This window comes from Gorilla gorilla, chromosome 9, assembly GCF_029281585.2.
Source record: "Gorilla gorilla gorilla isolate KB3781 chromosome 9, NHGRI_mGorGor1-v2.1_pri, whole genome shotgun sequence".
In the NCBI taxonomy this organism is placed as follows: domain Eukaryota; kingdom Metazoa; phylum Chordata; class Mammalia; order Primates; family Hominidae; genus Gorilla; species Gorilla gorilla.
The window spans coordinates 141,986,029-142,009,718 of record NC_073233.2 but is presented as its reverse complement, the minus strand read 5'-3'; the positions used below and the strand labels follow the sequence as shown (position 1 = coordinate 142,009,718).

At 53.8% G+C, this 23,690-nt stretch overlaps 2 long non-coding RNA genes across 3 annotated transcripts; both read right to left on the bottom strand.

The window, feature by feature from the left end:
• Positions 1-1,378: 1,378 nt before the first annotated feature.
• Positions 1,379-9,802, bottom strand: LOC101137651 (uncharacterized). Its single transcript, XR_002007830.4, has 3 exons — positions 9,748-9,802; positions 4,717-4,923; positions 1,379-2,873 (listed from the first exon to the last, which is right to left on the bottom strand). It is a non-coding gene; the product is annotated as an uncharacterized lncRNA (long non-coding RNA).
• A 2,135-nt stretch (positions 9,803-11,937) lies between these two features.
• Positions 11,938-16,157, bottom strand: LOC109028785 (uncharacterized). 2 transcript variants are annotated; one of them, XR_008669903.2, is made up of 3 exons: positions 15,740-16,114; positions 12,687-12,999; positions 11,938-12,052 (listed from the first exon to the last, which is right to left on the bottom strand). It is a non-coding gene; the product is annotated as an uncharacterized lncRNA (long non-coding RNA). The 2 variants fall into 2 exon arrangements; XR_002007761.2 differs by lacking the exon at positions 11,938-12,052 and having other exon boundaries at positions 12,659-12,999; positions 15,740-16,157.
• Positions 16,158-23,690: the final 7,533 nt, after the last annotated feature.

The following is a 23,690-nucleotide window of genomic DNA, read 5'->3' as shown; positions in this document are numbered from 1 at the left end:
TGGCTCCTTCCAGGACGTGATGCTGAGCCCACTGGACTCCAGGAACCACAGGGCCTCCCGGCAGGCAAGGGAGACCGAGGACCCCTCCTCTGGGCTGACGCAGACCCTCAGCAGAAGACATGGCTTAAGGAGCAACACATGGCTGGGTTTTGGCCGCCTTGGCTGGGGCCTCTGAGCCATGCCTAAACTGCAGACTTGGGGGATGATGCAGCTCAGAGCTTGCTTTGGTGTCTGGAGTAACGAAGGCTCGTGTTCTCTCTCACGCAGGCTTCTAAGAGTGTGTGCATGCAGGCACGTGCCGCTGTGGGTGAGTGCACAGCATGTGTGCTGTGTGGAAAGAGAGGCTGTGGGTGCCCTTTCCCAGGTGTGCCGCATCACTGAGGCACTGGTCATAGGCAGCATTTGCGCATTTCTGCTCTTGACACTGGGTTGCATACACAGTCCTGTCACACAGAGTCAAGGTCCAGGAACCCACCAGCGTTCCAGAGCCTTGAAGAGTGCTGTCCGCTCCCTGCCTGCCGCACGTTGCACCTAGGCAGATGGCAGTCCGAGCTCCGCTCCCCGCCTGCCCCACACTGCACCTAGGCAGACGGCAGTCTGAGCTCGCTCTCCCTTCTCCCTCTCTCCCGGCTAGAGGAACGGAGCTCACACGGCATTGACCCCCGCCTGGCCTCTCTAAGCAGTTGCCAGACCCCCTGTAGCTGGATGACCACTGGACTGGGGAGGGGGTCTCCGCCAATGGTGGTGGGCAGGTGGGATCAGCTGAACGAGTCCCAGGAGAAGCCAAGTGCAGAAGCTGGCACTTCGTGTTTCCTATTGCCAACCAGCAGAGAAAGGCCTTCTTGAGAAGAAGTCATAATTTTTGGAAGAGTGGCTGAACAGAGAAGAAACAAGGCACAGGGGCTGGGGCCATTCCCCAAGATAGGCCCAGACTGTGCCTGTGGCCATGTGCCTCATGAGAGTGTGCCCACCTGGGTCGTGTGAGGCAGGGGCTGGGGTGGGGAGGCAGTTATACTTGTGAAGTATGCATAGTGGGTAGCTGTACACCAACCCACGTGAAGAGAGTGTAGGCCGGAGTTTCCAGGGACGTTTCTGGCCTCACTCCTGCTTGCACGTATGCATGGTACGCGTGTGTACATGCCAGAATAAGAGCATGTGCACCCTGTCTGTGTCAGTGTGTCCCTGCTGTACACACATACACCCCACGTGCCTTCATCTCTGCACTTTCAGGGGTACCCACCTCTGGGCCCAAGCTCTAAATTAGCAGACACACACACACGGCATTCATGGTCTCCAGACTCCTCTACATTTGAAAACAGACAAGGGGAAAAAAAGGGCCAAGAGACAAGACGAGCTAAAAATAGCCGAATATAAGCTCTTCAGATCAGAAAGCTCGGTGTTTTAGTGAGTCACCAGTTTTCCAGACTGAGCATGCACGCACGCACACACACATGCAAACACAAACACCGGCATCCCGCCAAGTCACGCCTGCATTGCCGAAGATGCCCTGGGTCCCACACACCCTGTGCTCTGTTCTCACAGGGTAAAATCACCCTCCAAAAGTGGTGATTCTCTGGTCTCTGCTGAATGCTCTCTTGTTGAGCTTGGAAGGCACGAACTATTCCCCAGCTCCCTGCAAACACCTATGCACTTTCATCTCCGCCTTCTCAGCCTCTTCTGATTTGTCTGTGTTTCCTAACCCCAGCCCCACTCCACTTTGTAATGGTTGGCAGAAGAGAATGGTCTTTCTGTCCTACTAAGGGTTATGCTGCGCTTTTCAGGGGGCCCTGACGCTGGAGAGGTCAGACAGCTCTCTGCACAGCATCTCTGGAGCTGGCCTTTGTGCTTAGGGAGAGGAGACAGCTCCGGACGCCATGCAAGATTTATGAATGTGTTTTGTTAATTGCATTAGTGGCTCTGTGGGAGGATGGTGTGTGCTTTGGCCTTAAACAAGGTGAGCTCAAAAGCGGCAATGGGAGAGGGGACAGGACCAAGGCTGGGTGTATGAGCACCCTGCCATCCTGGGCTGCATGGACCCCCTTGCCCTCTGTTCCCCACGCTCTTGCTGAAGCCAGGGCTCTGTCCCTGCCCGCCTGAGCTCCTGAGCTCTTGTCTACGTTGCTGCTCAGGCCGGCCTTCCCCTCCTTGGCTCCTTGGGTTGAGAGAGGCCAGACTTGCAGTCATCTTTGATAACTCTATTTCTCTTTTTCTTTCTCTCTTCCTCTTTCTCCCTCATTCTTATCTTTCCTCTTTCTCTTTCTCTTTAAATCCTTCCCTCCGTCTTCACCCACCTTCACCTCTGTCTTTGTGAAATCTAAATCTGCTTTACTCTAAGCGTTTCAATAATTCAGGCTCCACAGGCCCTCAGGTGCCCCCAGCCCTGCTCCTATACTCCCGTGGTTTCCCAACAGATCTGCCTGCTGCGGCTGTGCTCCGCTGGCCTCTGGGGCCCCCGCTCCCTGGGAGTCAGCTGGGCATCATGTTCCTGCACCTTTTCAGAAGATGACAAAGTGCAGGCTTGCAAGGGTGAATGTGGCCGCTAGAGAGGATTCACCTAAAATTCGAAGCCAATCCGAGGGAGGAGCTCAACGAGCCCTGGGTCTAGGCCCATGCAGTGTGTCCGAAGTTCTGATGAGCTCTTCCGGAAGGTGGGCCCTAGGCCACGATGCCCATCTCACTCGGGGTTGCCCTCCTGCATGGCAACCCTGGCATCTTACTTCCTCTTCCTCAGCCCCTTTGTGCCCTGTCTGGGCTGGGCCTTGACCACGGACATGGTTGGGGGCATGGGCTCTGCACCGAGGCTGCTCCAGGTAGAGTCCAGCTCACACTCTCTGGCTACGGGAGTTCATGCCTCTGCGCCTTCATCTCTTCAACTGTCAAAGGGAATAATAATAATACCTACGTCATGGGGTCCTTTGACATCTACAGAGCTTAAAACAGTGTCTGACAAGCACTTCATAAACGTTAGATATTGGTACGTGACCCAAGTCAGCCTGCCCAACCTTTCTCTGTCTCCTTTTCCCCTCAGAAACACAGGGATGAGAAACTCTATTTCCTTCCTAAGGGAGTTTCTGGGGGATCAGAGCTGAGACGCAGGCCCCAGCCCTACCTTCCCTGCCCCGTCTCACCTACTCTTTGCCCATGGGGGCACTTGTCTCTGGCCCCACCTTCTGTCCCCCCCACCGCCTGTGAGTCCTCTTCGGAGCTCTGGCCCAGCCTGAGCTGGACATGGGTGGAGAGGAGACTATTTTTAGCCCCAGACAGAAGCAGCAGCTGCACAACTGCCTCTCTGAGCTTGCCTGTCCACGGGAGGTTCAGCTAACGGGGGTGAGGCTGGTGGGGGAGGGCAGGAAGGCTGGCCCAGCCAGGGGCCCTGAGAACCCCAGCTTCCTCTCACCCCTCCCAGGAAAGGAGCCCTTTCTGTCCCAGGACGTGTTGCCCTCCCCTCCGGCCCCTAGCGTCTTAATCCCCAGTGATTTAGCAGCTAAGCTGTGGAGGCTGCAAAGTGGGGCAGGAGGGGAGGATCAAAGGGAATCCACAGAGAGGGGAGGAACCAGAGCCCAGCCTAAGGCTGGTCCGCCTGGTCCTTGCCACACTGGGAACTCTTCTCTTCTTGTCCCTGAGAACTCAGACTCCCAAGCTGCAGGCTCTGAGACAGTGAATTTTTAGTCCTGTTCTGTTTTCAGGCATTCACGTCACAAGGCAAGCTGAGCACATCCACCTGTGCTTTCTGGGAGCTCTGCGTCTGCATAGAAAGCAATGGGCTTCCCAAAGGTGCTGGGCAGTCGTGGGGTTCGATACAAACTGCATTTGATTGGGACTTGGGGTTTGGCTGGACTGCCTTGATTTTCCCAGGGTGATCAGTCTTTAACACGAAATGAAAAAGGTCCTGAATGTCAACACTGAATTACAAAGTCATTCTTGGCCGGGCGCGGTGGCTCACGCCTGTAACCCCAGCACTTTGGGAGGCCGAGGCGGGCGGATCACGAGGTCAGGAGATCGAGACCATCCTGGCTAACACGGTGAAACCCCGTCTCTACTAAAAATACAAAAAATTAGCCGGGCGCGCTGGCGGGCGCCTGTAGTCCCAGCTACTCGGGAGGCTGAGGCAGGAGAATGGCGTGAACCTGGGAGGTGGAGTTTGCAGTGAGCCGAGATCGAGCCACTGCACTCCAGCCTGGGCGACAGAGCAAGACTCCGTCTCAATAAACAAACAAACAAACAGAGTCATTCTTGCAATTCTTGCAATTCTTGCATCAGGGTTTCCTTAACGATGGCAATTCTCACGACTGCTGGAGACCAGGCAGGAGTGGGTATGGAAAGAGAAGTGCTGTGCAGACTAACAAATTAATCACATGTGTGTTCGCACCTGTGATTACATGCAGGCACTGATCCAGGATCTAAGGATACCTTAGGTGAAGAGATAGACTAGAGCCCTATCCTTGAGGAACTTACATTCTAGAGCATAGAAGCCCTTTCATGTTGCAAAATGTATGCTCTTAAATCTAGGAAACAATCCAATGCTTTCATGTCTCTGAATGCTGCTACGGTGCCTAGCAGCTCGTTCCTAAAATCTGATTTCTCCCCAGCCTAGATTCTTGTTGCTTTAAGGAAATGATTCTCAATCTCTTCCATGGTGTACGTCTCTTTGTAAATCAATTAAAGCTGTGAACCCTTTTTCAGAAAAATGTTCAGAACACGGAAACATTCACAAACCTGCCTGCCGTTTGAGGGACTGTGAGCTCCAGGAGGCTCACACAGGGACTGTGGCTTTAGAAGTCCTGTCTTAAGTGTGGGAGGCAGCTGCCGCCTGTGCTGACGGCTCGGTCACCGCATTTCCCAGCAAGAGCTTTGCGCTGAATGTCAATCACAGTGCTCCACCACTGTGGATTAGAGGGATCCGGCCACTGTTGAAAATTTGAACTAAAAAAAATGTTTTAATTCTACCAAACTGTAGACAAACCCATTTGCAAAACTCCTAGCAAGTTATCATCTTCGTGTGGTCCCAGATGAGCTCTGACCTTGGCCAAGTCCCTTCCCTGCTTTGGGTCTCAGCTTTCTGGTTTGTGAAATGAGGGGGCGGAGGGAGCAGCGCCGAGGCCCCTTCCAGCTCTGCAGTGCCTCGAATTCTAAGTTGCTGGTGCGTCTTTTACTGAGGGGAAACGGGGAGAAAGTGCAACCTCAGGTGCTGGCCTTTCCTGGGAAGAGCTCCCAGCCGCCTTCTGCCGGTCCCACGCCTCCGCCCAGCGCCCACCGAGCGCCCTCCCCTCTGCGGCGCAGGAGGCCGGCCTGGCTCCGGGATTAAGCGGAGGTTGCCGCGGCGCTGGCCGGTTACGGCTTCATAAATCTCAGTTCCACGGGGGAGGGCCCAGCACGGCCCAGCACCCAGACGCTGAGGGGAAGTGGGGCCTTTCCGTGCGAGTGCGTGGGTGTGCCAGGCACATGTCTGGGAAGGGGTGCTGAGGGCCACCCTGCTCGGAGGAGACCCGCCCCTGCACCGCCCCTCCTCCCGCTCCCCCTCCCTGGCCCTCTGGTTGGGAGAGTGGAGAAGAGTGGAGAAGGCGAACCGTCTGCAGCGAGGCGGGGGTGGGGGGCGCGGGGAGAACGGGGCTCAGGCCAGTGTCGCTCTCAAGGGGCAGCCCTGGTGTCACCCCCACCCCCTCCCACGCTGAAGCCTTCCGGCCGAGCTGTGGCATCCACGCAAACGGGTGGGCCCAGGATTGGGTTTTCGGCTTGGCGGTGGGGGTGGGGGCGGGGGTGCGGGGCTAGAGACTGCAGGATCGGAAGGATCGGATCTGTCAACTCCAAGTCCCTCCTTTGAAATCCATGCCACCTTTTCCTTCCTCTTTCCCAGGGCCGCCTCAGCACCTCCAGGCCAGAATTTAAATGTTATTAGCGGCAATTGATCTGCTCGGGACTGAGGTTTCGGGTCCTCTGCGGAATTGGGAGGAGCGTGGATGGTGAAGGAGGCGCTGCTCTGTGGCACAGGCGTGGCCGGGGCTGCCTGGCTCTGAGCAGGCTCGTGGGACGGCCCTGTAAGAACCCCACTGCAAGAAGGGCACAGAAGCACCTGAGCTGGCGTCTCAGCAGGGACCCCCCCAGGAAATGCCCTTCTACAGCTGGTACTCAAGCTCTTTACACACTTAGCCATCGCTATACACAGTCCACGCTTGTGCACCCACACCCACAAGCTTATGCTCACGTGCACTTTTTTTTTTTTTTTTTTTTGAGACGGAGTTTAGCTCTTGTCGCCCAGGCTGGAGTGCAATGGCGCCATCTCAGCTCACTGCAACCTCCGCCTCCTGGGTTCAAGAGATTCTCCTCCCTCAGCCTCTAGAGTAACTGGGATTACAGGCGCGCCACCACACCTGGCTAATTTTTGTATTTTTAGTAGAGATGGAGGTTTGCCACGTTGGCCAGGCTGGTCTCAAACTCCTGACCTCAAGTGACCCGCCCGCCTTGGCTTCCCAAAGTGCTGGGGTTACAGGCATGAACCACCGAGCCCGGCCTCACAGGCGGATTCTTGAATCCGTGTGTATAATGCTTCTCTTACAGTCATCCAGCAAACATGTACAGACCCTGCTCACATTTCCACATAACCATCCTCGTCTTCCTTTTCTATCCTTCGTGTCCGCGCATTTGCCATCCATACATGTTACTGGATACAGTTAGCTGGAACATACGAAATGCCCTTTCCTAGCACACCCATATAAACACACACAATGGATCTACGTATGTACAGGCCTAAAAACAGAATACACATCCTACATGACATGTACACATGTGCACACAGAAACAACAGCCTTCACACCGTCTGCATATGCGGGCCATGCCCAGGTCCCAGGCACACAGGCCAGGCGACAGTCCACTTCATCACTCAATTGCCTGCTCTCTTTTCGTCACTCCTTCCTCAAGCAGCTGTCCGTGGGGGAGAACCTCTGCCCCTAGCCATCGCCGTGTCTCTTCATTCTGAGTTGAGCATGGTGTAGGGAAGGATGGTGATACCAGGCCTCTGGGAGCCTGGGCTGTCAGCTTAACTGGCTTCATAACACGCTGTTTTGCTCATTTATTTTTGTATACCTTCACATGCCTTGTGAGGCCTTCCAGAAATAGATGTTCAAATCCTACCTCAGTTTCCTCATCCATAAAATGGATTAAAATATTATCTGCCTTATCTCCATTATGGCAGTGTTGTGGGAATACAATTCAACATCTAAGAGAGCAGACTGCAAAGTGTAATATGCATGATGCTATAGGCTATCAGGATGTGTCAAGAGCTGGCAAAGTCGGGGCAGCATTTTCCTGCTGTGAATCAGGCCCTAGCCCAGGGCTTCATGAATCGCAGTAGAAATCTCACCCGCTCCTTTCCTCCGCCAGTGTCACCCTCATCCTCACTTTTGTCTGTCCCAGACATATGGCTACAGAGACGACGGCTTGGGGAGGGCTAAGAGGGCCTTGGCACTGAGCGGAGCATCTGCCCTGGGCACGTGGGCACACAGAGGCTTGGCTCCCAGGCTTTTCTGAGGGCTTGCACCTGGGAAAGCTCCTCTCTGCTCCTGGGCACTGGGGCTGTGCCAAGCAGCTGAGTCCAAACAAGAGGCCCTGTGGTGTGGTGAGTTTCACCGACCAGCCGGGGCTGCTTCCTGCACCTGTGTTACCCTGGGCAGGTATGGGGCTGCCAGAGGAAACCCCCAGTAGCACCTACACATCTATGATGGGCAGACGAAGACCACAGTTTTGTCTAGTCCAGAGACCTCAATGCTTCAAGCCATGGTGGCTGGTATGGGTTAGGGTGGCCCTGGAGGAGGGGAGGCAGGAAGCTGGGGCCAATGCCAGCATCAGAGGGAGGCCAGCAGTTGGCACAGCGCTGGCTTATGTCCAGCAGGAGCATGTGAGAGGTGAAGGCACCATTCTGCAGGAGGGCTGGCTGGCCTTGGGGCTTAGAACAGGCTCCAATTCAGTGCAGAGGCTTTATTCCTTTAGCTCAGCACGAACAAACCCAGGGTGGTGCTTATCTCCCTCAGTTTTATTCCTCCCCAGAGTGGTATTCAGAGAAGAAATTCCACTGGGACACCTGGTACTTGGTACTGCAGATGAGCATTTCTGAACATGCTACGTGGAGGGGAGAGGCTGAGGCTGGGGTCCCAGGACCCTGGGTTCCCGCAAAACCTCAGGGCTCCCTGAAGTGAACGTAGGAACAAGCATGGATGGGTGGAAGAGGGCCTCTGTGAAGCCCATCCCCTGCCAGGCCCTGCTCTCTGCAGAGGTGACTCTGGGTGACCCCCTCCCTCCTCCAGCTCTGCAGCAGCTCCTGGTTTCCAGCAGGGCTGGCCAGGAAGCCGTGGCCAAGAGGGAGCTGGGTAGACAGGGCCCAGAAGTCAGACCAGTCAGGGGTGGCGCCTGCAAACTCTGCAAAGCTCTAGCCTGGCTCCACCCCTTGCCTGCCTGAAGCTCAAAAGGATGACATCACCCAGACTGAGGGCTCCAGCCTAGATGGGCTTCATTAGCAGGGAAAGCCGGCACCTGCAGGGCTCAAGGACTTCCCGGGTTTGCGGGAGGCAGTCCTCTGCTCCTCTTCTGAATCTGGTTCAGCTTTAGGGGTCTCTGCTCTGAGTCTTGGAGACAGCACGTGGCTATTCGGGCTTCCAAGTCTGGGGCTATGTTTCTTCTACCAGAGACCAATCTCTCGGGCACCAGCATAAGCACTCTTTCCTTCCACCCTGCCAAACGCTGCTTTTCCTTGCCAGCACCGGCTGCAGCTCCATGTTTCTGAGGCTCCATGGAGAAGGATTAGATCACTGATTCTAACCAGGCAGAGTCAGCCCACAGCAAACCTAATGTCCCCCTCCCTGTGGGCTCATGTACCCTCCCCACCCCCCAAACCCTACTGGGTGCTTGTGTTGCCTGCTTGCAAAGCATATGCTTGGCTGCTTGCTTGGTGTCTGCTGTTTATCCGTCTCTTCCTACTGAACTTCTGTTTCTTCTTGGCCCATCTGGCTCCTGTGGTGCCTGTCTTTTGCTCGGATTGCGCCTGCAATCGACACTGTCCTCCCCACCCGCTTCCCCTCTACCCTCTTCCCTCCCAGGGCTTGCCTCTTGTGCACTTTGGGCCACTGGCAGGCACCCCTGACCTTGGGTGTGGGACCAGCGAGGACTGCCCCAGGCACAGTGGGGAGCCTGATGTCGGGGTGTCCCTGTAGTGTTCTGAGGATGTCCTTTGTGGAGGGGCTTGAGGGGGTGTGGAGGGCAGTGTGGGAGTTGCCTTTGGACTGGGGCGAAGGCTAGGTCCTGGTGGAAACCTCCCTCTCCCTGGCCCTTCTGAGCTTCTTGGGGTGGGGGCACCACTCACACCAGACTATTGTAGAGTGATGGGAAAATGGCCTGTGGGTAGCAGCTGGAGAGAATGAGGTCAAGGAAGCCCCAAGACTCCTCTGACCCAAAAACCAGGGTCCACTCAGATCCTTTCCGCTCAGAGGAGGTTATGGCAGTCTGGTGGCTTGGGTGGCAGCAAGGGGCTGCAGATGCTCACATCCAGGCAGCCAGGGGTGGAGAGGGCTCTGGGCATGGCAGCTGTGCCAGCAGTGCTGCCGGGGATCTGTCCCCACCCCGCCTCGTCCCAGCCTCTTGGCGCTAGTTCCCGTGCAGCCCAGACATTTCTCCCCCTCTCGCCCCTCCCACAGCGTGCACACCCCTGCACATGCTCCCACCCGAGGAAGAGCTAAGCACACTGCAGCGGTTCACACTCACCCCTCCAACGCAGCCCGCTTCCTTCCGGGCGTGATGTGGCAGCTCATGGCTTCCCTGGGATTCACGAGGCCCTGGGAGGCAGACGGAGCAGGTGGGCGGAGCCTGGAGGAGGATGGAGGAGAAGAACTGGAGCCCCCACGGGGCAGGGCCGCCATTCGTCTGCCTCTCTGGACCAGGGTTGCTCCTCCAGGCTAAGGCCGGCTGCCGAGGAGGCTGTGCTGGGCCTGGAGTCAACAAGGATGCACGTGCTGGGGGCCATCAGCTGCTGCTCCCATACAAGCATCTGCTCCCACCAAACCCACAGGGCTTGGCTGCCAGGCCTTGCTGTGTGCCCACTCTGTGGCTCTGTTCTTTGTCTCTGTTGTTCCATCTGCCTGCTCCACCGGCTGCCTGGCTCAGCTCCTCTCGGCCTCTTTATTTCTCTCAGAATCTTCTTCCTGTTCCTCATTTCTCCCCATCCTTCTCCCTGTCTCTGTGCAACCACATTCATGCCCTGGTCTCCGAGACCTTCTTTCCTCCTCTGCCCTTATCAGTCATGCCTCTGTGTGCTTCTCTGCGTCTCCCCCATGTTCATTCTCCTGCTCTCTCTCTTGCTGCCTCTCATGCATATTCAGCAGCTCCTTGAAAACCCACCTAGCTTATTCTGTGTGTTAAATGCCTAGATCTGCTTCAGGCATGAGACTTCTTAGCCTCTAGCTCTAGGACGCCACCTCAGATCACAGTCTGTACTAATTGTGTAGAGGATGTTGGTGAGCCCACCTACCTTCCATCCAAGCATGGCTCACTCTACAAGTTCTCCTCTTCCGACTTGAAACAAGGCAGCCCCAAGGTGTGTCAGGCCCACAGCACAAGCCATGGTGCACAGGAGGACGAGGACAAGGACGAGCACAAGGATGTCTCCCCTTAAAGGAACCTGAGGGCTTCAGTCCTGGAAATAAACGTAGGATCCAAAGTGTCCTCATCCTTTGGTGCTTTTACAGTCCTTTTTCATCCGCTCTATTATCCCCTTACAACTCCGTGGGAGGGGTCTCAATGAAGCAGCTGTGGAGTTCAGACTAGAGGGCACTCCACCAGTGCGGCCCAGCATTTGAGGAACAGAGCTGGCATCAGAAACGTGGCTTCTGAATTTTCAGCCCTTGTCTGTGGCAGGTGAATGAACAGAAAGAGTCTGGAAAAACGCAGAAAGTGGTAACTGAGGGACAAGAGGACTGAGAAGCAGAGCAGAACCTGGGCTCAGCCCCCAGGGGAGGGTACAGAGATGAGGGAGACGGGGGAAGGCAGGAGAGGGTATGAGTGGCAGGCATCCGGCACCTTCTGTCACCTGTTTCCACCAGCCTTTAGGAAGAGAGGACTGGGGTGCTTGCCCTCACAGGTGACCCACATGTCACGTCACTCCCCAAGCCCCTGTGGCTTCTCCGTCTCCTTTCTCTGCCCCGTTATCTGGCCTCATGGTTTCTTCTCTGCTCCCATCTTCTCTCTCCTTCCCACCTGCAGATCACCTGCCTGCCTTTCCCCCTCATCCTGGGGGCCCAGCCCTTTCCTCTGCCCCAGTCCCCTCCCATCTTTCTCATCCACCGACCTCCTCCTAAGCCCCACCTGGCATTTGTCTTCTCACTGCCAAAGGAGCCAGCGTGGGCTCGAGGTAGCCAGGAGCAGGGTGGTCGCAGTTCTCCACAGCTCCTGACCCTGGTCTGAGCCCCCAGGGAGCTCCCACACACCTCTTCCTTATGAACACTGGGGGTGCTGGAGGCTCAGCCCCCGCCCCACACATACCTAGGGCAGGCTTGCTTTCCAGCCCGTGCAGACTCACGAGGGGCCTCATTCTGGGACACGTTGGCAGCTGTGGGGTCGACACACCTCTTCTTCTGCAGGGAGGGCTCCCGACACTTCCATCCTCTACCTGCACAGCCGGCCTCCATTAAACAGACTCCACAGCCGGCCTCCATTAAACACACGCCTCAGCCGGCCTCCATTAAACAGACTCCACAGCCGGCCTCCATTAAACAGACTCCACAGCCGGCCTCCATTAAACAGACTCCACAGCCGGCCTCCATTAAACAGACTCCACAGCCGGCCTCCATTAAACAGACTCCACAGCCGGCCTCCATTAAACAGACTCCACAGCCGGCCTCCATTAAACAGACTCCACAGCCGGCCTCCATTAAACACACGCCTCAGCCGGCCTGGAGACTCCATTTCTATCTCCCTGGCATGGCTTTTCATCCACCACCAGCTGCTTCCTAGTTTTTACTTGAGGCTCCTGGGACATTGTCCTAATTTTTTCTTCATTTTTCTTTGTATTTGTCTAGGAAAAAAAAATCAACCCTAAGAAACCCTTGAAACCACACTATGTGTTTTAAACCCTTGATCCCACCACGGAGGACTCTAACGTTGGCCTGGGCCACTTTGCCTGGTCCCCAGGTCGGGAGTGAGCAGCAGGTGCCCTTGGCTGTCTTTTATCTCTTTTATTCCCCTTCTTCTGTGGAACCCCCTCCTGTTGTGTCTGGAGCTCTGGGCTCTGTGCAGTATAAGGAGTCCAGGAGAGAGCTTGAGATGTGAGACTCCCAGAACACCAGGTGCAGGGGATGTGACACGTTAGGGGAGGAGAGAACTCAGTGGGGAGAAGCAGTTTCTCCCTCTAATTTCATGTAGAAGCCGAAAGAGCTCGGTTAAGTCCCAGCTTAGTTCAGCTGGGTCCAGCTGTGAGGCTTTGGGCCCCTCACTAAATCTCCCTGAGCTTCAGGTTCTTATCTGTAAAGAAGGAGCAATAATAACCCTGTCCCGCAGGATGGTTGAGAAGATTAAGTGAGAAACTACAGGTGCAAGCCCTTCGTAAATTATAAAGAGCTCTAGAGAAGTTATTATTTATGGAGCAGATGTGGAGTATTTAGGCGTCAAGACTAAAGGAAGAGAGGATATGGCAAGCAGCATTTACTCACTAAGAGGTTTAGGAGGGAATTCTGAGAAAGAACTCAGGAGCGTGAAGACTGCTCGAAGCCCAGGGGCCTCAGGAGAGGGGAAGGCACAGCTCCACCGCCCCACGCCCTCCATCTGCTATGAGTGCCATCGTTTGCTTGTACAGACACTGCTGGCATGTTACAGCCCTTGCATTGAGACTCTTGCGTTGGGGTATGGAAATGCAGGAGCCAGGTTGGCACATCCAGGTGCAAAGCTGAGGTCCCCACAGGAGAGACCATGGGTGGTGAGTTTGTGAAGTGGAGTGCTGATGTCTGGAGCAGCTTGACTTCCTCCCTGGATGAGAAGACAGAAGACAGGCTTAACACTCAAAGACAGACACCAAAAACATGATGTCACTATAAAATTAACAACTGAAGTAGGTAAAAGAAACTTTAAAACATTAAAAGGCATTAAAAAAATCCTTTATCTTCCCCCCTGCATGAGGGCAGTGGGCTGCCTTTAAAGCTCCCATCTGTGCTGGATCCTTGTGGAATTGTTAAGTTCCTCTTGGACAAGGACCTTGTCATTTTGGATTACATTTCTGCGCAGTGCCTTGCAGACATATCCACTTAATAGATATTACTTGACCGAGTGATTGGAAAAGAGCAGAACAAAGAGAGAGAGAAATGAGAGGTGAGCTGTTTTTATGTAAGCCATTGTGTAGGAGACTTGAGCATTCCAGCTTCGGTGCTGATTGAGGCACGATTTAAATCTGACTTCTTGCCTGAAAAGAAAAGAAGTCATAACACCAACAAACCAACTGCCTTGTACTCTTTCTATTTTGGCAGGGTCTGGATAGGATAGAAACATTGGGCTGTTGGGGTTGGAAGGCATGTCAGTAGGGGCAGGGAGGTGTGGAATACATTTAAGGAAGTTCCAGAGCTCAGAGAAGCAATTTAGAGAATCTGAGTGGACTAGTTGGCCCAATTACTACAGAAGAGGAAACTGAGGCCCAAAAAAGGCAAACTGTCTTATTCCAACCCACCTTGCTTGTTGGTGGCAGAAATGGGAACACAACATAAGTCGTCTGACTCCTAATCCTGAGCCCTTCCAATGACTGCAAACTACCTCCCAAGAATTGATCTCAAAGAGGGACATAGCACCCAAACCAGGCTGAGCCTGAGGTCTACTTCTGGCCTGGAGAGGAAAAGTCAGATGGAGACGGACAGCCCATCCCACAGAATGATAATAGCCTCTTGGGGTGTGTGCTTCCCCAACCCCACCTTCCCCATGATCCTGGCAAGGGCTGTGGATGTCAGAGCTTCTCCTGGGGAATTAGAGATCAGAGAGGAAAGTTTGGAGAGGGTTCATCCTGCAGTGGGGCCAGGCCTGGGACCGAGACCCCATCTGCAGGCTTTCCTGATGACCCCTCCTTGGCACTCAGCATTGATGGGAATCCCACTGTCTCCTTTCCTGCCTGCCCCTTGGAGAAAGAGATGGGCTGAGAGCCTTGTTCTGGCTTCTGGCTCTGACTCCTGCTCTCCTGCTTGGACTGAGCCAAGAGGGTGAGAAGAATGGGAAAAGAGAAATAAAATTAGCTGCAGGATGAAAGATGCCCATCTGCTGTGTGGGTGAGGGAGCCCTGAGGAGGAAGGTGGACTACTTGGACACCCAGCTAAGAGACTGAATTGGGGATTCCTGACTTTAACAGACCATAAGGAGCAGACAGTGTCGGGGAGGTCAGAGGATAGAATAGAAATGATAGAGATGTTGGAGCTAGTTAAGTTTGGGCTTAAGTGCTTTCTGGCCTGATTCAAGTTACCTAACCTCTCTGAACTCAGTTTCTTATACCATAACATGGGGCAAAAATACTATCAACCCAATAGAGCTATTTTGAAGGCTACACAGATAAATGCACCAGAATTTCTGGAACACAGTAGGTGCTTCTAAGTGCTAGTTCTCATTCTTTCCATTATTCCAGCTGGGTCCAGTCACCCCCGTTTGCCCTCCAAGCTTCTGAGAGCAGAGCTGACCAAGCAGACTCCAGGAGATGCTTCCCTGCCTGTTTTGGTAGCAGAGGGTCCACTGTGTTCAGTGTGTTCTTTGAGGGGCCTCTTCCTTATGGGAGCTTCTTGGGAGTCACCACCAGGCGCAGAGAGCTCTGGGTTGCAGATGAGATCCTTCTGTCATCTTCATACGGTTTTAAAGCAGCTATGCAGAGTGATCACCTCAGTAGACGCAGGGTTCTAAAGAAAGGCGGCTGCTTGAAGGACAGGTGTGTCAGGAAGTGCGGCTAGGGAGGGGCCCCACACTGAGGGGCTTGCTCTAGAAGGACAGGTGTGGCAGGAAGTGCGGCTAGGGAGAGGCCCCACACTGAGGGGCTTGCTCCAGAAGGACAGGTGTGGCAGGAAGTGCGGCTAGGGAGGGGCCCCACACTGAGGGGCTTGCTCTAGAAGGACAGGTGTGGCAGGAAGTGCGGCTAGGGAGGGGCCCCACACTGAGGGGCTTGCTCTAGACTTGAGAGGCTAATAGGCCACATCTACACAGCCGTGGGCCCTTCTGCTGTCTCTGGCACATCAGGAAGAGATGGGATTTGCAGGCAGACAGGTGCAAGTTCAAATCTCAGCTCCATCACTTTCTGCTGCATGTCTCTGGGCAAGGGGTTTGACCTTGAAGCCTCCATTTCCTCATGTGTGAAAAGAGGACAATACTTCACTCAGGTACTTAATCTCACTTTGAAGATGACGTTGAGATAGGTACAATGTTTAATCTCCACTCAATAAATGGTCCCACGGACAGTGCTTCCAAGGACAGTCCTTTCAGATGGCAATAGTTCTAAACAGTACCTACAACCAGATGGGTGGTCTTGAGCTGAAGGCAGGACCTTAACTGCTTCATTCACCTCTGACTTCATCTGTCTTTTAGCTTTGTTTAAATTAGGCCCAGGAGTCATTCCCTCCCAATCTCTCACCCTTAGGAACCCTCCCATTCGTGCCCAATCTCTCACCTTTTTACGCACCCTGTCAGCCTGAGGAAAAATCCAGTTAGTTACCACATCTAGAAGTGACCAAGTGTCACCTGGCTGCTGGCTTACCTGGGATGTAACCAGTACTTCTCCTTTCTAGGATGGCTCTTGGGCAAGTAGCTGAGGCTCACAGGCAGAGGTCTTTGGGAGAGGCATGGCCATCTCTGTGTTCTGAGCTGCTTCTCCAGCAGCCAGGCCCTCTGTTAGGGAGCTGGCCCAGACCCCCTCCCTGGCCTCTCAGACCCCCCAGGGTGCCTGCTCAGTGTGGGGCGCATGACCCACCTTCTGCCCTTTGTGCTCCTTTGTCCAGTCACCACAGACCCTTTCACACCTCACTTAGCCACTTAGGGAGACAAAGCGCTAGTGCGAGCAGGGGAAGCTGTCCAGACCGAGATGAATGGCTCTGAAGCCTGCCGTTGCCATGGCAGCCAGCTGGGAACACTGTTTCCAGGGCCCAAGGCGCTCAGACATGCATGGGGGGTGCTGCCCTGCTGGGTTGCTGCCCACTCTCCGGCCCCCACCCTGCATTCTCAGCTTCCTTAGCAACAGCTGTTGCTGTTGCCACCACCGCTGCAGCTTCGGCCCTGGCCCGGGGCAGTGTGAGGGAAGCCAGGATGGGGGGCTGGTGTAGGAGTGTGTGGGAGGGCAGAGCCTAGGTATGAAGTTGGAGAGGAAAAGGAAAGGAAAGACTTGGCAATTTTCTCCATGATACTAGTGATAAGATTATAAGGATGTTTCCTAATTATACAGAAAAGAGGCTCATAAACTTAGGCTCCAACGGACCCCTTTGTGATCTGGTGATCACCTCAACTTGTAAGAGCATGCCTGGGTCCCTGGGTATATGTGAATTTTTCTGAAACAATGGTTTATAGTTTTTATCAGATTTTTCAAAGATGACTAAGGTCCCCAATAGGTAAGAACCTTAATTACAGACATTCTGCTTTTTACAATCAGAATGATCTCAGGGACTGGTTGGCCAGGTCGATTTGAGAGATATGCTTACAAAGAGGAATGAATACGACACAGGGCGGGGAGTGGGGCAGGTGGCGTGCTTCCCTGTGCCTGCCCAACCAAGAGTCCCCAGGATCTAGCATCTGCCTTGCTGTGGACCTCTAGGACTAGGGGACGGGGAATCTTCCTCCTAACACGGTCCATCCTTCGCAGCCTCTGTCCTCTTGCAGCTTTGTCCTGGGGGCCGAGTGTGCTATTAGCTTGTGCTCCCTCCATGCTGGGCCAGAGCTCAGTGTTTTATATACTCTGTTCTCACGATCCCATCTAACCCCCACACAGCACTGTGGGGAGGGTGCTCTCACCCTTGCCATTGAAAAGATGAGAATATTGGAACGATAAGAAAACTTCTGTGACTTGTCCAAGTTCGTGCCGTTAGAAGTTGGAGAAGCCCCAGGTAGCTTAGAGGAGTGGTGAAGAGTCCGGCCCTGGGCCAGAGTCAGATGAGAGCTGCAGCCCTTATGAGCTAGGGGACCCCGGCCTCTACTCTCAAAGCTGCAAGTTAAGGATCCTGATAATTCCCGCCGCAGACGACAGTGGTGGGAGTTAAATGAGTTGAAACTGTCTGCGAAGTGCATAGGACAGTATCTACCACTAAATAAAAAGTAGAATTAGAATAGCATTCAGCCATGAGTCTGCCTAATTCTAAAGCTCATACAGAGAGGACTTTTGTGGGGGAGGGCTTCTGACCCTAATGCCAGAGCTGGGTTATGGCATAATAGTCACGCATTGCCACTTACTAATTGAGTGTGGGTGGGCTACGTGCATGTTTCAGGCCTCAGCTTTCTTATCTCTAGGGAACACCATGTTCTATAGAGGATGATTGTATAGTGAGCACTATTGATTACATAAAGATCAAATGAAACAACATCAGGAAAGTTCTTGGTAAACTGTGCCATATACCACAGCAATGCACTCAGTACCCTGGCACTGAGGCCCGGCTCGTGCCCCAAGAACCGGGAAAGTTCTTGGTAAACTGTGCCATATACTACAGCAATGCACTCAGTACCCTGGCACTGAGGCCCAGCTCGTGCCCCACGGGGCTGTGTGCCCTTCCCTTGGCTGGCAGCTCAGGGCAGGGAGCCCAGTGTGATACCCGCTGAGGAGGGAGATGGCATAATGCCCTTGGGTGCCCATGTGCCCGGGTCAGCAGCCAAGAGCAGGATGCTTAGGAATTCCACCGAGGCAGCTGGGCCCCGGCTTCATTGGCAGGGGCAGAAGGGAGGCAGGTGTGAGGGAGGCCAGAGGGGGGCTCGAGGAAAAGAGGCTGGGTGGGCCATGGAACACTTTCCAAGGGGTGTCACAGAGCCACGCCAAGTGTGTGTCACCCTTCTCTATGAGGATGTGTGATTAGTGGAAATGAGAACAAGCTTTATTAGTCACTGCTGAGGAGAAACACCACGAAGAATTATCCAACCTGCTAATGGAAGGGTGCACAGGCCTCTGTAGGCTGCTGGAAGGGAGGAGTTTCATGTCCTCTTTTTTTTTGCCCCCAGAAGACTCATGTTGCTGAGAGCAGATGGTGAGGGGGAAGAGGGTGGGTCCTCATCCTTGAGTCACTTGCTGCCGGGGTACCTTTTTGGGGCTCTGGGAAGTACAGCAAGCATGTTGGACGGATAGGCAGCCTGTTTGCAGGGGGGTGAGGGTCGGCCCGAGGAGGCGCCGCTGGGAATGACTCGTGCCCAGTCAGAAGCTGTAATTGGAGGTGATTAATCTGTGGAGGACAGCGTGGGGAGTCAGCGCTGACTCAGGACCCAGGCGGGCCGCTCCCCTCTCCCACTTCACCTGCCTCAGGCGGCAGAGGGAGGCTGCTTGGAAAGGCTAATGATTCAGAGGCCCTTAAAACAGAAGGATGAGCAGCTGAGGCTCCGGATCAAAGATGTTTTAACCCTTTAATGGTCCAGTGGCAATGTGAAGAGGTTGAGGGTCTTCCCTCGGAGTCGGGGCCCTGGACACGCGAAGCGCTTATTTTATTTATTTATTTTTTTGAGATGAAGTCTCGCTCTGTAGCCCAGGCTGGAGTGCAGTGGTGCAATCTCGGTTCACTGCAACTTCTGCCTCCCAGGTTCAAGTAATTCTCATGCCTCAGCCTCCTGAGTAGCTAGGACTAGAGGAGTGCACCACCACGCCCAGCTAATTTTTGTATTTTTAGTACAGACGGGATTTTGCCATGTTGGCCAGGCTGGTCTCGAACCCCTGACCTCAGGGATCCACCTGCCTCGGCATCCCAAAGTGCTGAGATTACAGGTGTGAGTCACTGCGCCCAGCCCCACTCAAAGCACTTCCGATGCACCCCATCAGAAGTGGGGGTCAGGAGCTCCTCCACTGCAAGATGCTAAGCTAAGGCTTTCTAGTTAAGGGGACCTAGATTTCAGCCCCAAGTAGGCACTCCCCAGCTCTGGCAAGCGGCTCAACCTCTCCAAGACTGTACAATGAGGACAAAACTACCTACTTCATGGGGACTCAAAGAGATAGTGTTTGTGAAATGTTAGCAGAGCCGGGACTAGACCTGGGATGGGAGCAACCAACGCCTCATCCTGGGAGAGGCCACACTGAGCATGTGTTTTAAAAGAGGCTGCATTCACATTTTTCACCTCTCTTCTATATTCCAAAGATAAGCAAGAAGACCTGGGTCAGAAGAGCCAGCATGACTCATGCACAGCTGTCACCAGGGACAGTAAGATGGGTGAAATGAAGATGCAAATCACCAAATATTATTTTACCTATACACACACACACACACACACACACATACAGGTAGTATAAAATTGTACACAATATACACAGTAAATATTTTATTAAAGAGGCTGTTTTCCTATTGGCAACTGACCTTACACCTTGGGGGAAGGTGCCCAGGTACACATACCTTGAAAACGCCCAATGGCTTTTGAGGAGACCTCGGTGGCACTACTTTGTTTTGAGTGCAGGATCTTAGCAGAAGTCAGGACGCAGTAGACTTTTAGGGGAGCTGAGTCTGGAATAGTAAAGATGCTCTGGTCCAGCTGCTTTTGTGTGGTCAATCTGAGGGAGGGAGGGTGGACTGTGTCATGGGGTTGGGGCTAGATCTCGGATGGGTTCATCCAACCCAACGCCATGCATGTGCCTTAAAAGAAGTTCTAATTCTTTTTCAACTTTTGTGTACCTCAAAGGAGAAGTAAGAACACTTGACCAGTAAGAAGAGTGAGGATTAGATTTTGCACAGTTGCCAGAATGCAAAATCAAGATGATGGATATGAAATGCAAACGGGCAAAGTTAGGCATGTTCCTTCTTTATCCTCAAGGACGCTGAGCCAGAGCCGCAGCGCACTCCCAGACAGAGCACAGCTCCCAGGTTCCCCAGCTCCTGTGAGGACCCACAGCTGGGGTGGCCCACACAGAGATTGGGATTCTGCCAACCTCACCCAGAGATGCTCCCTCTCCATTCTCGTGTTCTTGTTTGTTCTCTCCTGCCTGGTACCGTGCCTAACCACATGACCCTTCCAGGGACTCTTGCCGCAAGCTGGCCTATTCACCAGGTGCAAACAATTTATGCAGCACTTCCTATCCGTTCTCCAGTGTTTGTGGTGAAATTGGGAAATGCAAAGGTTATTTTTCTCAGGAGCATCCTGCAGCAGGTCTGGGATTCAGGCCTGTCAAAATTCTCCCCTGCAGATACATCTGGAACATTCCATTAGCAGCAGGAACTCTGACAATCAGGATGGTTTAACTCTCAGAGTGGGGAGCCAGGTAACCAAGACCTTTACCCTGGAGATCATTAGAAATAAAACTCCAATTTTCACATCTCCCTAGAGGTATGTTCCTCCCTGGTGGGAGGGGCTGAAGGCCTGTAAGCACCCATCTCAGCCCCAAGAAGCCCAGTTCTTCCAACGTCCTTCAGCCTCTACCAGCTGCAGAACAATAAACAAACTCTGTCCCGTGAAGCTTCCTGCACAGTTAGCATTTGTGGGCTGCAGCCTCTTGCCATTTGATGCGTGGACAACAAAAATCGGCATATAGATTGAGCTGCCACTATACGGAGGGCAAAACGAAAACGGAGAAGACAGTGTTTCGTTTTTTATTTATTTTTCTTTTTTGAGAAGGAGTTTTGCTCTTGTTGCCAAGGCTGGAGTTTAATGGTGCGATCTCGGCTCACTGCAACCTCCGCCTTGCGGGTTCAAGCCATTCTCCTGGCTTAGGCTCCTGAGTAGTTGGGATTATAAGCATGCACCACCACACTCGGCTAATTTTGTATTTTTAGTAGAGATGGGGTTTCTCCATGTTGGTCAGGCTGGTCTTGAACTCCTGACCTCAGGCGATCTGCCCACCTCGGCCTCCCAAAGTGCTGGGATTACAGGCATGAGCCACCACGCCCGGCCAAGACAATGTTTTAGAGTCCAGTTGGCTTCTCTTAGGGAGAAGATCGCTCTTCAGAGGAGGGACTAGCCAGCTACCTCCGCCACTTGGTGAAGGGGAGGGAAGAGTCTTACTAGTAGGTTTGGTCACAAAATTCCCCTCCCCCCCCCCCCCCCCCACACACACACAGGCAGGGGCAGAAAGGAAAGGGGAAGGAAAGATCCAGGTGGCCTCGGCTGCTGGCCTCGTTCTGTTTCCTCCCTGGACCCACTGGTTAGCACGTGCTGAGCCCAAGATCTGTGCTCCTGGCTGCAAGGATTTCCCCTGTACGTCCTCCATTTGCAAATTTGGGTCTTGGTCCTCCTGGAATCCAACTACTTTGAATTCCTGGCACAACCAGATCTTTGCTGAGTCTTGTTAGTACAAGGCATTTACGATTCACTGTCAGTCCCTGGTTGTGGGGGCGCAGAACCGCACTCGGCCAGAGGCTTGAGGGGCAGGTGACTGTGGAAGCATAGATTTAGGATATACCTTTGGGATTCCAGAATAGCAAACGAACACCTCGTGAGATGAAATGGTTCATCAAAGATCTTGCTTGTTGGTAGAACAGCAGGAATAAGACTCAGGCTGTCTAACTCCTAGCTCTTCCTGTTGTCGCTGGTGCCTTCTCCAGGCAGGGAGCTCTGCTGACAGTAGGCTGCACAGCTCTGGTAACTGAATCCAATCCTGCCCCAACCCTTTGTTAGGCATCCCCTGCGTGGCTCCAGGGTCATACGCACTGTGGATCTGGTGTAGCCCCTTGGCCTGGGGAACACACAGAGGGATGTTGGGCCTGTCGCCATGGGGCATGAAGCCTGGGGAAGCACCACCTTGCTTCCTGCCACAGCCTTTGTGATGGTCGCAAAGCTCTGAAGGAAGTTGCAGAAGACAAACCGGTCATTTTCTCTCTGTCTCCTTGATTTCTCCCGCATCCAGGGTGGCTCCTGATTTTCCTGGTGACTTAGCGTTTCCTTACACTTGGACTCATCATCATCACTACTCCCACCACTGATCTGGAACGTGTGGCCTCCCTCCCCCACCGTCACCGCCTCCAAGGGGCCTCCTCCACTCCACCTGCGGCTTCTTCCCATGAGCTGCACAGCTGTTCTCGCCCTCATCGGAGGCGCCCTCCTAACCCCGCGGTGGAGGAGAGCACGGGGAGGCTCAGGAGAAACTGGAAGCCTTGCTAGTTCCCGGGGGTGGGGCAGACATCCCTCAGCAGGCCAGACACCTGCTGCAATGTGAGCAATTCTGTATCCACCCAACGAACATCGCTGCGTACCTGCCTGCCAGGCACTATGCCAGACGCCATGGCCTTGTCACCTAAAGCAGGGGTTCTGCCCTCAGAGGAATGCTCGTGCAAGCGGGTACATCCGTGGCTTCACTACAATCTGATGGGCCCATGTCAGCTGCAATGGCCCCAAGTACAGGAGCTTTAGGTAGGGAATGGAGCGACGGTCAAGTCAAGCAGGGGAGCAGGAAGCCCTTGGATGTGGTGCCTGAGTGGGCGTTGGAGGGTGGTGAGGGATGAAGTGGGCAGCTAAGGTTGAGGGAAGGGCAGGAAGGAGGCCACCCGTTTCCACCTGGGAGAGCAAGGGGACAGCACGGGGCAGGTGCTGGATCTGTTAGAAATCTCCCCAGATGGATGGGTGGGCTCTGAGGCAGCTGGCCTCTCTCTGGGGCGAGCATGCTGTGGCAGAAAGAGTGATCCAACGACAGTCAGAAGGCAGGTGTGGTCCTGGGTCCGCCACGAACCAGTTCGCTGATGTTGGCAAGTCACTGACCCTAACCTCGAGGAAAAAGAGAGAATTGGACAAGATAGCCTCTGACGTCCCTTCCAGCTCCAAAACTATCCTCTGCCTTCCAAACACACAAGAAAACCAAACAAAAGTATATACGGTTCATGGATGCTTAGACCTCCTAGACAGTCAGATTCAGGGTTGGTCAAGATGGTGGTGAGGGAACCTGCCCTATCCTGGTAGGTGGAGTGAGCTGAGGGTGAAGAAAGCCCATTCCCCTTCCCCTTGGTCGGGTCAGGATTCCCCCCACCAACGAGCAACAGGACATCAGGGCCAAAAAAAAAAAAAATCGATTGCAATGCCAGTGGGAACTCTTCTTGTCACGATGTTTCACTCCAGCGCCTCCATTTCTATTATTATACCAAGTGATTTATTCCAAAAACATAAACCCAGCAGCAAAAGAGTACCCGGCTCCCCACAGAGAGGTCTCTTCCTCTTTCTCCTTCCCTGCAAGCTGTTGCCTGGCTCAAGGTACCTGCCTCTTGTCCAGCTTCAGCCCGCCCTCAGTGGGAAGGGTTGCAGGCTGGGAGGGAGATGGCACCTCCAAGATATTCCCTGGGTCTGCCCAGCTACTTGGCCTTCACGGGCAGTATTCACTACAAGTTTCTACTCAAATTTCTTTGAAACCTGGGTAAACATCTTTTTCTACTTCGTGCTTTAGTTTTCTCATCTTTGAAATGGGGAGAAAAATTCTTGACAGTTTCTCCTTACAAGCCCAGGGAGATACTAAGACTTGGATTCTGGCTAGATGCTTGTTAGATCAAAGCTATGCCAGCTGGGCATGGTGGCACTGCCTGTGGTCCCAGCTATGCGGGAGGCTGAGGCAGGAGGATTGCTTGAGC